Source organism: Benincasa hispida, chromosome 10 (assembly GCF_027475165.1).
Source record: "Benincasa hispida cultivar pf3 chromosome 10, pf3_genome.v1.1, whole genome shotgun sequence".
Lineage (NCBI taxonomy): Eukaryota > Viridiplantae > Streptophyta > Magnoliopsida > Cucurbitales > Cucurbitaceae > Benincasa > Benincasa hispida.
Genome location: NC_143487.1, coordinates 35,397,278 through 35,408,999, shown reverse-complemented (window position 1 = coordinate 35,408,999; position 11,722 = coordinate 35,397,278). Strand labels below are relative to the sequence as shown.

The 11,722-nt window shown below is 35.4% G+C and overlaps 1 long non-coding RNA gene across 3 annotated transcripts; it reads right to left on the bottom strand.

Moving 5' to 3' along the window:
- Positions 1-3,913: 3,913 nt before the first annotated feature.
- On the bottom strand, positions 3,914-9,112 carry LOC120088897 (uncharacterized). Of its 3 annotated transcripts, none has more exons than XR_005485069.2 (5): positions 8,604-8,978; positions 7,818-8,066; positions 7,358-7,454; positions 6,296-6,469; positions 3,914-4,033 (listed from the first exon to the last, which is right to left on the bottom strand). It is a non-coding gene; the product is annotated as an uncharacterized LOC120088897 (long non-coding RNA). The 3 variants fall into 3 exon arrangements; XR_016523793.1 differs by lacking the exon at positions 3,914-4,033 and having other exon boundaries at positions 6,207-6,469; positions 8,604-8,710; positions 8,787-9,112; XR_005485068.2 differs by lacking the exon at positions 3,914-4,033 and having other exon boundaries at positions 6,207-6,469; positions 8,604-8,967.
- Between the last annotated feature and the right edge of the window lie 2,610 nt (positions 9,113-11,722).

Here is an 11,722-nt window from a genome sequence, read left to right as displayed (position 1 = left end):
GTTAGACGATCGTGAAGATGCGCGTGCCGTTAAATGATGAGGAGTGACGTGCTAGACAATCGGGCTATACGATAGGCAAAGTACTGCACGATCAGTGAAAGCGCTAGACGATAAGCGTAGAAGTTGGACGATAGTCATGTTGTGCTAAATGATGAGCAGACGTGCTACACGATAGGCGGAATACTAAGTGATGGCCGTTGGGCGATAGACGCAGGCGTTGGGCGATGACGTTAAGCGATAGGCGGATGCGTTAGACGATCGTGAAGATGTGCATGGCGTTAAATGATGAGGAGTGACACGCTAGACGATCGGGCTATATGAAAGGCAAAGTACTGCACGATCAGTGAAAGCGCTAGATGATAAGCGTAGAAGCTAGACAATAGTCGTGCTGCGCTAAACGTTGAGCAGACACGCTACATGATAGGTAGAATACTAAGCGATGGGTGTTGAGCGATAGACGCAGGCACTGGACGATGACGTTAAGCGATAGGCGGATGCGTTAGACGATGGGCGCGGTAGCTAAACGATAGGCTATGCACAAGTGATATTTATTTATTTTTATTCTGAAATGATAACCAAAATTCCTGCCTTGCCCTGCCCTAGATCTCTAATTGCAATTTCTTGCTTTCTTTCATTTTTTTCTTAATCGATGAACCTCCGATTCCTCTTCTCAGCGTCAACATGGCGCTAAATTTTGAATTCTTCGCCCTCGATTCCCCTGATTCCATGTTCAACTTCTCCTAATCATCTTCCATTTCTATGCTTCTCTTTCTTCTTTTTCCTTCCCGGATGGAACCTTGCATCGACAATAAGTTTTGCCTTGGTCGGAAGATCGGTAGCGGCTCCTTCGGGGAGATCTATCTTGGTTCGTCTGGTTTTTCTTCATTCCAGCTTCTCATTATGCTGCTCTATTACAATAACTAGATTCTTCAATTCCATCTGTAGGTACTAATATACAGATGAATGAAGAGGTTGCAGTTAAACTCGTAAGTATTCCGATCTTAATTCAACACTACGATTCTAGCTCCACCTACTCTCTCTCTCTTCCTTTGCTTAGATACGCTTATTTTCCCTTACTTTTCCTAGATTCAGAGATGGAACCTCATATTGCTGATTTTGGTCTTGCAAAGCTGCTGAACCAAACTTCTGCACCAATGGCTTTTTCTTCTTTTGCAAGAACAATTGGCTACATTGCACCAGATATCATTCTACACATACATTAGGAATTAGCTCTTCATTCTCATGTTTTTGTTTTGAAGTATCAAATTATGTGGTGATGCGTGTTATGGGCTTCAGAAAAAAACCATCGGATCTATCATTTATGGAGGTGGGGAGTATCATGGCTCGGGTTCGTTCAGGTTGAAACGGGACAGGAGAAATAGACAGTATTGTTGATCCAATGCTTGTGGAAGAACTTGTAGATTCTGATCGAAGGGAGTAGATTAAGAAGGTGGTTTTGGTGGCTTTGAGATGTATAGAAAAGGATCCTAACAAGAGACCTATGATGAGAGATGTTATATCCGACTTATCATTGTTTGTCATCGTTGGTAATCTCCAGAAGTATCAATTACAGTGCCTCCCTGTTCATTCTCTGTTTTCTAGTGCTTTTGTGTTTGGGTTTGTTGCAGGTTATTGTTAGGGAGAGACTTCTAACAAAGGGATGTTGTAGAATTACCTACAGGACTGTAGTAGTCTATAGCCCACCTTGAATATATATTCCAGTTTTAGAGAAAAATTAAGTCTATATAAATGTAAGACCCCTAGTTAAGAAAATAATAGGATTATTAGTAGAATATTAGTATAGTTATTAGAAGTGGCATATTAGTGATTAGATAGTAAGTTTGTTCGGGCTTTTAATATAAACTTTGGTAATGGACTGAGAGGAGGGGAGTGAAGAATATTGTGAGATTTCCTTAGTTGGGAATTTGGGAGAGTCTAGCCCTCTCGAAAGGCTAGTATGATATTATAACATATTTCCAACATATTTCCATATAATTCTATATTTCAATGTTCTTGAGTTTACTTTGTGTTTTTTAGTATTTCCTTGTAGGTGGTATCTTAACAATAAAAAGTATAATCCCTACTCATTTAAGATACTTATTAGACTTGAAAATTAGAATTAGGATTTCAGACAACTGAAGGCTTGTTTAAATGAGACTAATTATTAAAACATATCGTCAAACTTAAGCAGGATATGTAACATAAAGCGCTATAAATGAGAGAATATAATATAATTATTGTGCTTGACTATGAATATATATGATACCGTCTTTAGTGAAGTGTGCTTTAATGATCATTTTGGCTTGCTTGCAGGTTTACCAAAGAGCAGGTAGAGCAGGTTAACAAGAACAAGCAATGGTCTAGGGCACTCGATGGTTCTGATTACCTTCCTGGAATGGTAATTACACCTATGATGAAAGATGTTGTGCTCTCTTTCCCAAAATTATAGAGAATGTCAACTTTCAAAATTTCTTAGAGTTGGTTCCTATAGCCCGAGAGCTGATCAATGATTTCTACTCAAGGTTTGTGGAGTTATTGTACATTGTGATAATCAGTAGTCCCTAATATTTGTAAAGACATTTTCTATCTCTAGCCTTAGTCACATGAAACCATCTTTTCAGTTTTTATGAATACTAATTTTAAATTGGATTAGACATGGTTTTAAGGATAAGCATAAATTTAATCATAGGTGAATGCATTTTTTCAATCATTGAATTCTTCCAACTTAACATATTACTTCAGATATGAAACTTTCTTGTTAATATTTTTTGTTGCTTATAAGCGAGTAAGTTTTAAATACCTCAGATGTTTTAGCAATTGGAAATACGGATTAACTTGCATGCTCTGATGTTCCTATATGACCCAGTAGTTTGACTGATAGAGATCTATTTTTCTATTTTTTTTCGTCATGATAAAGTATTCATCTCTCTTTGTAGCCATTATGCATCATGCCTGGACTACCTTAGGAATCTTAAGCCTAACTTATTGCTTGACATTCATTTACATGACCACGTCGAGACGCTTTACGATCAAATACGCCACAAGGCTCTCATCCAGTACACACTCCCATTTAGGTAAGTTTTGTAATTTTTTTTTTTCTTCTTCTTCTAGTTTGGCTACCCATTAGTCTATCGATCGCTCACCTTAGCATTGATCTTACCAATTACAATGGCTACCGTAGAGAGGACATTTTCTACTATGAGTATTATAAAGACTCGGTTGCGTAATCGAATGGGAGACCAATGGATAAATGATTGTCTTGTAACATACATTGAGAAAGATTTATTTGATAAGATAGGTAATGAAGTTATTAATTATCGACTTCAAAATATGAAATCTCATAGAGGATAATTGTAATGTAGAAAGTTCAGTAAATTTATAAATTTTTAGAACTACTCACTTATAAATTATTTTTATTTAACTATAAGACCCCACGTCAACAAAATTTCAGGATCCGCCACTACTAGGATTATTATCACTTGTCACAAAGTTTCAATTAGCTTCATATCAGGCAGATGCTTAGTGTCTGCAAGTAGATGTTCAAACATCTCATTCTTCCTCAGACTTGTACAATGGTCATGTCTATCTATTGGGTATAGGAATGGGGATCATTTCCTTGCTGGTTTCAGGGATGAACCTTGGCGAATCTCATTTCTATTGTTCCATTTTACAAAAATTCAAAAAACAAAGAAAATACATAAATAGAGACTCTTTAATTGGTATGCATATATATCATACATTCAGTTGAACAAACCTTCTAAAGTTGGCTCTAAACTTCGCAGGTTTTCCCAAGTTACAAGGGAAGGGAAATATGTGCAATCAGATGTTCTGCGGCAACTAGTTTATGGTACTATGGTATCTTTTGGAAAGATGATTGTAGTTGATTTTCCAATGTCAGAAATAGCTTCGACGGGCCAAATGAAGAAGACGATTCACTAACCTTTGGAGGAGGTAATCCTGGCAGTGCCCATTTCATCACCTTGCTCTTTCCTTGAGCATCGTCTTAATGAGTCCGAACAACGACTTCAAGAATCTGAACGACAAAGAAAAGAATTTGAATAACAAAGAGAGGTTGAGGTAGAAGCACTTAGACGTCAAATAAGTGAATTAGAAAATCATTTTGATGATAGATTTCAAAAAATGATGGCAGAGATGCATAAAAAATTTGTTTCTAGTTGATCAATTGTAGTTTGATGTTATAGAATTTCTGTCACAATTGAAGGAACTCTTATTCAAGAGTACTTACGAGCGGAAGCGGATCTTTCTAATTCATTGTGACAGAATTATTGCATATACATTCAAACATACTTTCATAATGCTAAAGGGATCAAGAAATCATACCAGATGAAGATTTCTTCTTCACAGCAAGTCTGAAGCCCAACTGTCTACCTCGAACAGTCACCACTTGGACAAAAGAAAACAGAGAAGACAACACCACTCAGAGTCCTCAGTATTCTTGGAGTGAAAATCCAAAGAATGGGCTTTGTTCAGATTTGGTAGAGGAAAGGAGGAAGAGAGACCATACACAACGATCAAGCAAGTGGGAGATGCGGTCGTCTATCGCATAGACAATATGCTTGATCGTTTAGGTGAAGTATACAATCGTGTAGTAAAAGTAAGCGATCGTCTAAACAATCGTGTAGGAAAAGGGTGAGCGATCGTCCAAACGATCGCGTAGAAAAAACTAAGCGATCGTCTATACGATCGTTTAGTAAATATCGATAGCTAAACGATCACTTAGAAAAAAGGTAAACGATCATTTAGATAATAGCGTGCGACGGTGTAATCGATATACAATCACTTAGCAATATCGTATATGTAAGCGATCATGCAGTCACTATCGTATAGGCACTGATTTTCTAAACGATGACACTATCTTTTTCACAATATCCGCGTACACCAAGATCAACACACCGTCTGCTATTTTTAATGCACTCATCCATTATTTAGAACAGAAGAGACGCCTTCCCATTTTCTTTATAACCGTCCAATGAATGTGATATTATCACATTCATAACTTATAAATTAATATCATATATTAATTATAATATTTTTCCTCTACTAGATAAAAATCATATTTAAATCCAATTTCCTCCAAATTAATGTATCTCATACATAAAGTTAATTATATCATATTTAATTAACTCGTTCAATTATATCATATATAATCGAATTCTCTTTTGTCAATTTGAACATTTTAAATTGACCCAAAAACTGACTCTCAACTTGTATCCAAGCTACCAAGGGGAGCTTATGGACCTATGGCTTGAAGCTCCAACGGTACGTGAATAGCTAACTAAACTCTTTAGTCACGATATCTACCATCCGTTAACTGCCAGACATTCCACTAAAGACTGACAGTTGAACTCTTCTTGCCATAGATATATTTCATTTCTATGTCCATTAGATATAACCAATCATCAATACAATGACCTTTCACAGATGCTCGTAATTACAACAGGCCAATTTACCGTTTTGCTCCTGTAATTATATCTTCCTCTTTAAGTACCACTGATCCCTCTAATGAACAATACAACATAGTCCTACCATGTGTGAACACCTCTCGGGCCATGAGAAGGTGCGTGGTGCCACATCGTTCAAGCCCTGGAATCAGCCTTTAAGGGAGCTATCTATCTACTTATCCCTGCCTCGGGGAAGGAGTGAATTCCATCTTGTGTAGCTGAGTTCCTAGCTTCCAAATCAAACGAATCCCCAAAATGGTAGGTTTGAGTCGGCGTTCTGGCCACTCGTATCCATGCAAATCAAAGAACCGCCCTCAATGGAAGGAGTTCCCAAGACACTCAGGATTGAGGTCATATTACCTATGGTCATCCTAGTGAAGTGAAGTCTTAGTCATGAACGGTATTATGTGACAAGACATTAACACTTCGAGGTCAGGTCTTATACAAACTCTTTGTATAGGACGTCCCCGCTTGCATGTCCCCTACATGAATGATCAGGATCAGACCATCTATGACAAGTCACGACACTTATGACCATTCCACTAAGCGGCCGCATCCGTAGCGTTATCAGGATAAGGTTTCCCTCCTATATCCATATACTATAGACCATTTTGGTTATCACTCAAGACATGATCCACTTGTATGTCACCACATACATGCTTAAGTTACATATAGATAACTAGGGATATTAAGTTTATTAGTGTGTGGTAAAATGAAAAACATCTAAATGTGCAAAGTCAAGTAATGAAGTAAATATCATTTATATTATACATCATAAGTGTTTGTACAAAGTTGTTTACAAACTACTAGACACGAGACTTTAGGGCACAAACCTCAACAAATTTTCCAAACCGAGATTTTCCAATGTCAGAAATAGCTCCGATAGGCCAAACGAAGAAGACGATTCACTAACTTTTGGATGAGGTAATCCCGACAATGCCCATTTCATCACCTTGCTCTTTCCTTGAGCGTCGTCTTAATGAGTCCGAACAAATGACTTCAAGAATCTGAACGACAAAGAAAAGAATTTGAATAACAAAAAGAGGTTGAGGTAGAAGCACTTAGACGTCAAATAAGCGAATTAGAAAATCATTTTGATGATAGATTTCAAAAAATGATGGCAGAGATGCATAAAAAATTTGTTTCTAGTTGATCAATTGTAGTTTGATATTATAGAATTTCGATAACCTTTTGGTGTACTTTTATGACATATAAGTTTACTTCCATTCATGTTATTGTCTATTTTTTCTATTATATTCTTATACTTTGTAATTCAGGGTACTACATGTAGATGAATTAGTAAAAACAACCTTCCGAGATTTGTCAATAAATGTGCTAAAAGGTTTTGTAAGAGAATTTTCGAAGGATATACAATTGTTGATAAATAAGTTTTTATGAAGGTTTTTAAAATTTTGAAAATAACATGATAAGCCTCTAAAAATAATGAAAACCTTCAAAAAAGACTACTTGATATTAGATAATTGATAAATAATTTGACAATTATCGAAGATATATAACCTTTGTAAAATAATAATTTTCGAAAGTTAATCAACCTTTGAAAAAAAGTTTTTTCGATGGGATCTATTTCAACACTTTTCAAAGGTTGAGATAACCTTTGAAAAAAAGATGTATTGAAGGTCTATTAAATGTTTTTTCGAAGGTCAGGGTCAATTTTCTTGTAGTGATATAACCAATCAACAGTACAATGACCCTTCACAAATTGCTCGTTGGGCCAAAATAACCATTTTGTCTAACTCCTTAAGTACCACTGATCCCTTCAATGAACAATAAATCATAGTCCAACTATGACCAAACCCCTCTCGGACCAAGAGAGGGTGTGGCCATATTGTTCAAGTCTCGAAATCAGCTCTTATTAGAGCAATTTATCTACTTACCCCCGACATCAGGGAATGAGTGAATTTCTTCTTGTGTAGCTGTGTTCCCAACTCCCCAACCAGACGAATTCCCAAAATGGTAGGCTTGGCGATCTGGCTACTTTCACCCATACAAATCAAACATAACCACAAAATCTCGAATAAACAAAATAACAGAAGACATGCATCCATATACAAAACTCTTTTCACAGGCATTTCAAGTAGATTAGAAAACTAGAAACAACATCATTATCCAATTGGAATCAAAGAAGTCTCTACATTTGTTTTCAAAACCCTTTTCAAAGATATTTTAGCAAGTTTTCAAGTATAAAGTACTTTAAAACACAATTCAGAATCACAGACCATCATGTCAAAACAAACGGTACAACTATAAATAGGATTTTCAAACAATTGTCCACATTACTCGCATTCAATTTCATAATGACATAAACAATTCATTCATGAAGTTCAGAAGCAATACCTTAACCCTCTGTCCCAGCTCTTTGTAGAGAAGAAACCCAGAGAACTTAGTAGTGCAAGACCACTCAAGAAATTCCACAAAGATCTAATTGAGAGCTTCTTCCATTTTATCAGCAACTTCCTTGAACTCCTTGTTCCTCACAAAATGTGTCAAGTTATAATTGATCTTGAAGTCCCAGAGTAAAGCCTCAAACTCACCTTCTGTCTCACTTATGCCTTTGATTTGCATAAGCAAATGGAAAATTATAAGCTGATGATACAAAAAGAAAACAAATTACATGCTTGCTTCAATATTTTTATCAAATTCAGCCTCAATTATGCCTTCGATTTGTAGCAGTTCTTTCATGGGAGAGTAAGCAATAGACTCAACTATGCACAAACCAACATCTTTAAGCTTCTTTATGTTTATTGCAATAATTCCAAATGCCTTCAAGACAACAAAATTATTAAAACTCTAAAATTGTTATTGGAAATGATAATCCCCAATCAAAACTCTAATCAATCCCCAATCGTTACTAGGAAATGAAAAATTCCTAATCAATCGTTATTGTGAAAAACAAGGGAGAAGAGGAATAAAACAAGAGTAGAACCAAAACTCAAATCTTATTTTCTCCAAATTTTCTAAAATAACAACTCTTTCTTCCACTGAAGCAAACAAAAAACACACACACACAAAAAGAGAGAGAGAGAGAGCGAAATAAAGAAGAGATCAGATTGTGATGATGCGAACCCATGAAACCCATGCAACAGACCTAAGATGGGTTGGTTAGCAAAGTTAACTGTGGACCTGAGTGGCAAATCTGTGTAGGCTATGGACCCATGTGGCGGATCTGTTTGCAGTGGATCTAGGCGGCAGATCTGAGACGGCAAGTGCAACGACATCGTGATAGTGACCTGGGGAAAGAGAGGTGAGATGGCCGAGAGAGAGAGAAAAAAAATAGGAGAAAGAGGGTGATGACATGACCTTAACCTCAAAATCTAGTGGTTAAGAGTGTAGTGAACAATCGTGGATGGAGACAGCGACGACGTACGTCAGGGATGGCAAGATCGGCAGGATCGTGAAAGGAGAAGATGGTGAAGGTTGCCAGAGAAAGAAGATGGAATTGTGTGAGAGAGAGGGTTGAGTTGGAAATTAAAAATTTCAGGAGAGATCTTTAATGTCGATTTTAAATCGATATTGTAGTCTCATCTTTAATGTCAGTTTAAAACCAACATTAAAGATCCACTTTTTTTTCCTTAGAAAACCGACATTATACATCTGTATTTAGTTTTTCCAACCGATATTAAAGGTCAATTTTTTTTGTAGTGTGTTATACACAACAAATAAATTTAAAACCTAAATCTATCTACCTGCTTGTCATTGTACTCCTCACAATTTTGACCTTTCAAGATTTTCCCACTACATTTTCTTTTTCTTCTTACCCTTCGTCTTTGCAGTGCCCTACAATCAACCAGTTAATCATGTCATTTGATTCATTGTTTTATGACGAATGTAATAAAGCAAACAAAAGATGTTACATATTGTTTCCCCGACGTTCCTTGATTTATTCGTTGGAGGTGCATCATTTTCAAACTTTGTATCTAAGTAGTCCAACTCACTAAAACTCTCATTGTTCAAACTCGGATCTGCCTGAAAGAAGAGTTGAAATTAGTAAGCAAAATGCAAATTATTATACATAATGTAAATACTACAATATGTACATTATTATTTTCAAAGTCAGATTGTTTCTTCTAGGATTTTCCCTTATCTTTTCACTTGGTGGCCCCCTTATTTGGTTGCTTGCTTCTGTCCCTCATTACAACCAAGTTGTTTCTTCTTAGGGGATCCCTCGGACCTTAAATCTTTCGTGTTTATTGTGCTTTCATTGCATATCTATTTGAAGCTTGAGTCTGTATACACGACACATCAATTATATATACCCCAGAATATTGATATATAACCTACAAAAATGTTGCGAACTAATATAAAATACCTCCTTATTGCGTCCGAAATGGATGGGTGATGTCTGTTTAGGTTTCTTTCTCGGAACCCCCAGTGGCTTGCAATCTTGAACATGATCTTCTTTTGTTCTCCCTTTTATCCTTTCCCATTGTTGAACAATTATTAACACTAAATCAATATCATTAAATTAGTTCCCCCATATCATAAGCAAGATATGAATGCTATTTACATTTATTAAATAGACTAAGGCTGCGTTTGGCATTGCTGTAGAAGCGTAAAAAAGTTATTTTAAAAAAATCTTAAATTAATTTGGTAATTTAGATTTGTTATAAATTTTTATATAATTCACATTTTTTTTAAATGCTCGAAGACTAGCTTTTCATTTTAGATTCCTTAATAATCAGGCACCTTTTTAAATTAGTATTTTTTTTTTTGGTAATTCTTATAAATAGGAAAAAAAGATTCCAAGTTTCTATTTTTAAAAATTACCAATAATACCCTTCGTTTGTTTGTGTGTTATCTTCGTTTCTTTTTTTCTTTTTTTTTTTTTTTTCGATTTCAGGCCTCGTGTTTTCTTCTTTTCAATTTCAACATCGTCAATCTTCTTCCTCGCCAATTTTCTTCCTTGCCGAACTTCCTCTGACGCTATGATATTCTTCCTCGCTGATCTTCCTCCTTGACGTCATGATCTTCTTCCTCGCCAATCTTCTTCATAGAATACTTTCTTCCTCAATCACGATATGATTTTTTTCTTCTATACTTTGTCCATCATTGATAGTGGATTCTTCGCTCTCCCAAATTTCTTTTCTTCCGTCTTGTGCCCTTTCTTCTTCTTATTCTCTTCTCTTCTTTTCTAGGGTTTCAGATCATTCATATGATATAGCCTTTCTTCTTCTTCTTCTTGTTCTTTTTTAGATTTTCAGTATGTTAGAATTCTATCAATTTGGTTGTTGTATTTATGTTCTTTTCAATCTTTCGTTAATTTTTATTATTCTTTATTTTTGATTTGTTGTTATGCATATAGATAGTTTTTAGTGTGAATATGTATGGATGTGAACATTTTTCTACCATTGATAGAGAGTGATAGAGCTCTATCATTTTCTATCAATGATACAAAGTGATAGACAGTTATAGAGTTCTATCACTTTTTATAATAATGATTGAGCTCTATGACTAGTTGATATACTGTGATTGAACTCTATCATTATTTATCACTAATAGACAGTGATAACACTCTACTACCGTCCATCATTGATACACATTTATAGAGCTTTGCACTGATAGAGAGTGATAGAGCTCTATCACTGTCTATCACTTATATAAAGTTATTGAGTTAGATACATATGAACATCTTTCTTATACAATATTCTTTTCTTTTTATTGCAGTAATGTATATCATATTTTTTTTTCATTTATGGATCTTTGAATATGTATGAATGTTAACATTTCTCTACCTCTAATAGACAATGATAGATCTCTATCACTGTCTATCAGTTATACAAAGTGATAGAGCTCTATCACTGATAGATAGAAAGTGATAGAAGTCTACCACTCTATCACTTTATTATTCTTTATTTTTTATTTGTTGTTGCGTAGATAGACAATGATAGATATGTATCACTGTCTATTAGTTATACAAAGTGATAGAGCTCTATCACTGATAGATAGTGATAAAGTTCTATCACTTTCTCTTCAGTGATAGACAATGATAGAGTTCTATCACTGATGGACAGTGATAGAGTTCTATCACTTTCTATCAGTGATAGACAGTTATAGAGCTTTATCATTCTCTATAACAGTGATTGAGCGTTATCATTAGTGATATACTGTGATTGATATACTATGATTGAGCTCTATTATTGTCTATCACTAATAGACAGTGATAACACTCTATCACTGTTTGTTAGTGATAGAGCTTTGCGCTGATAGACAGTGATAGATCTCTATCATTGTCTATTACTGAT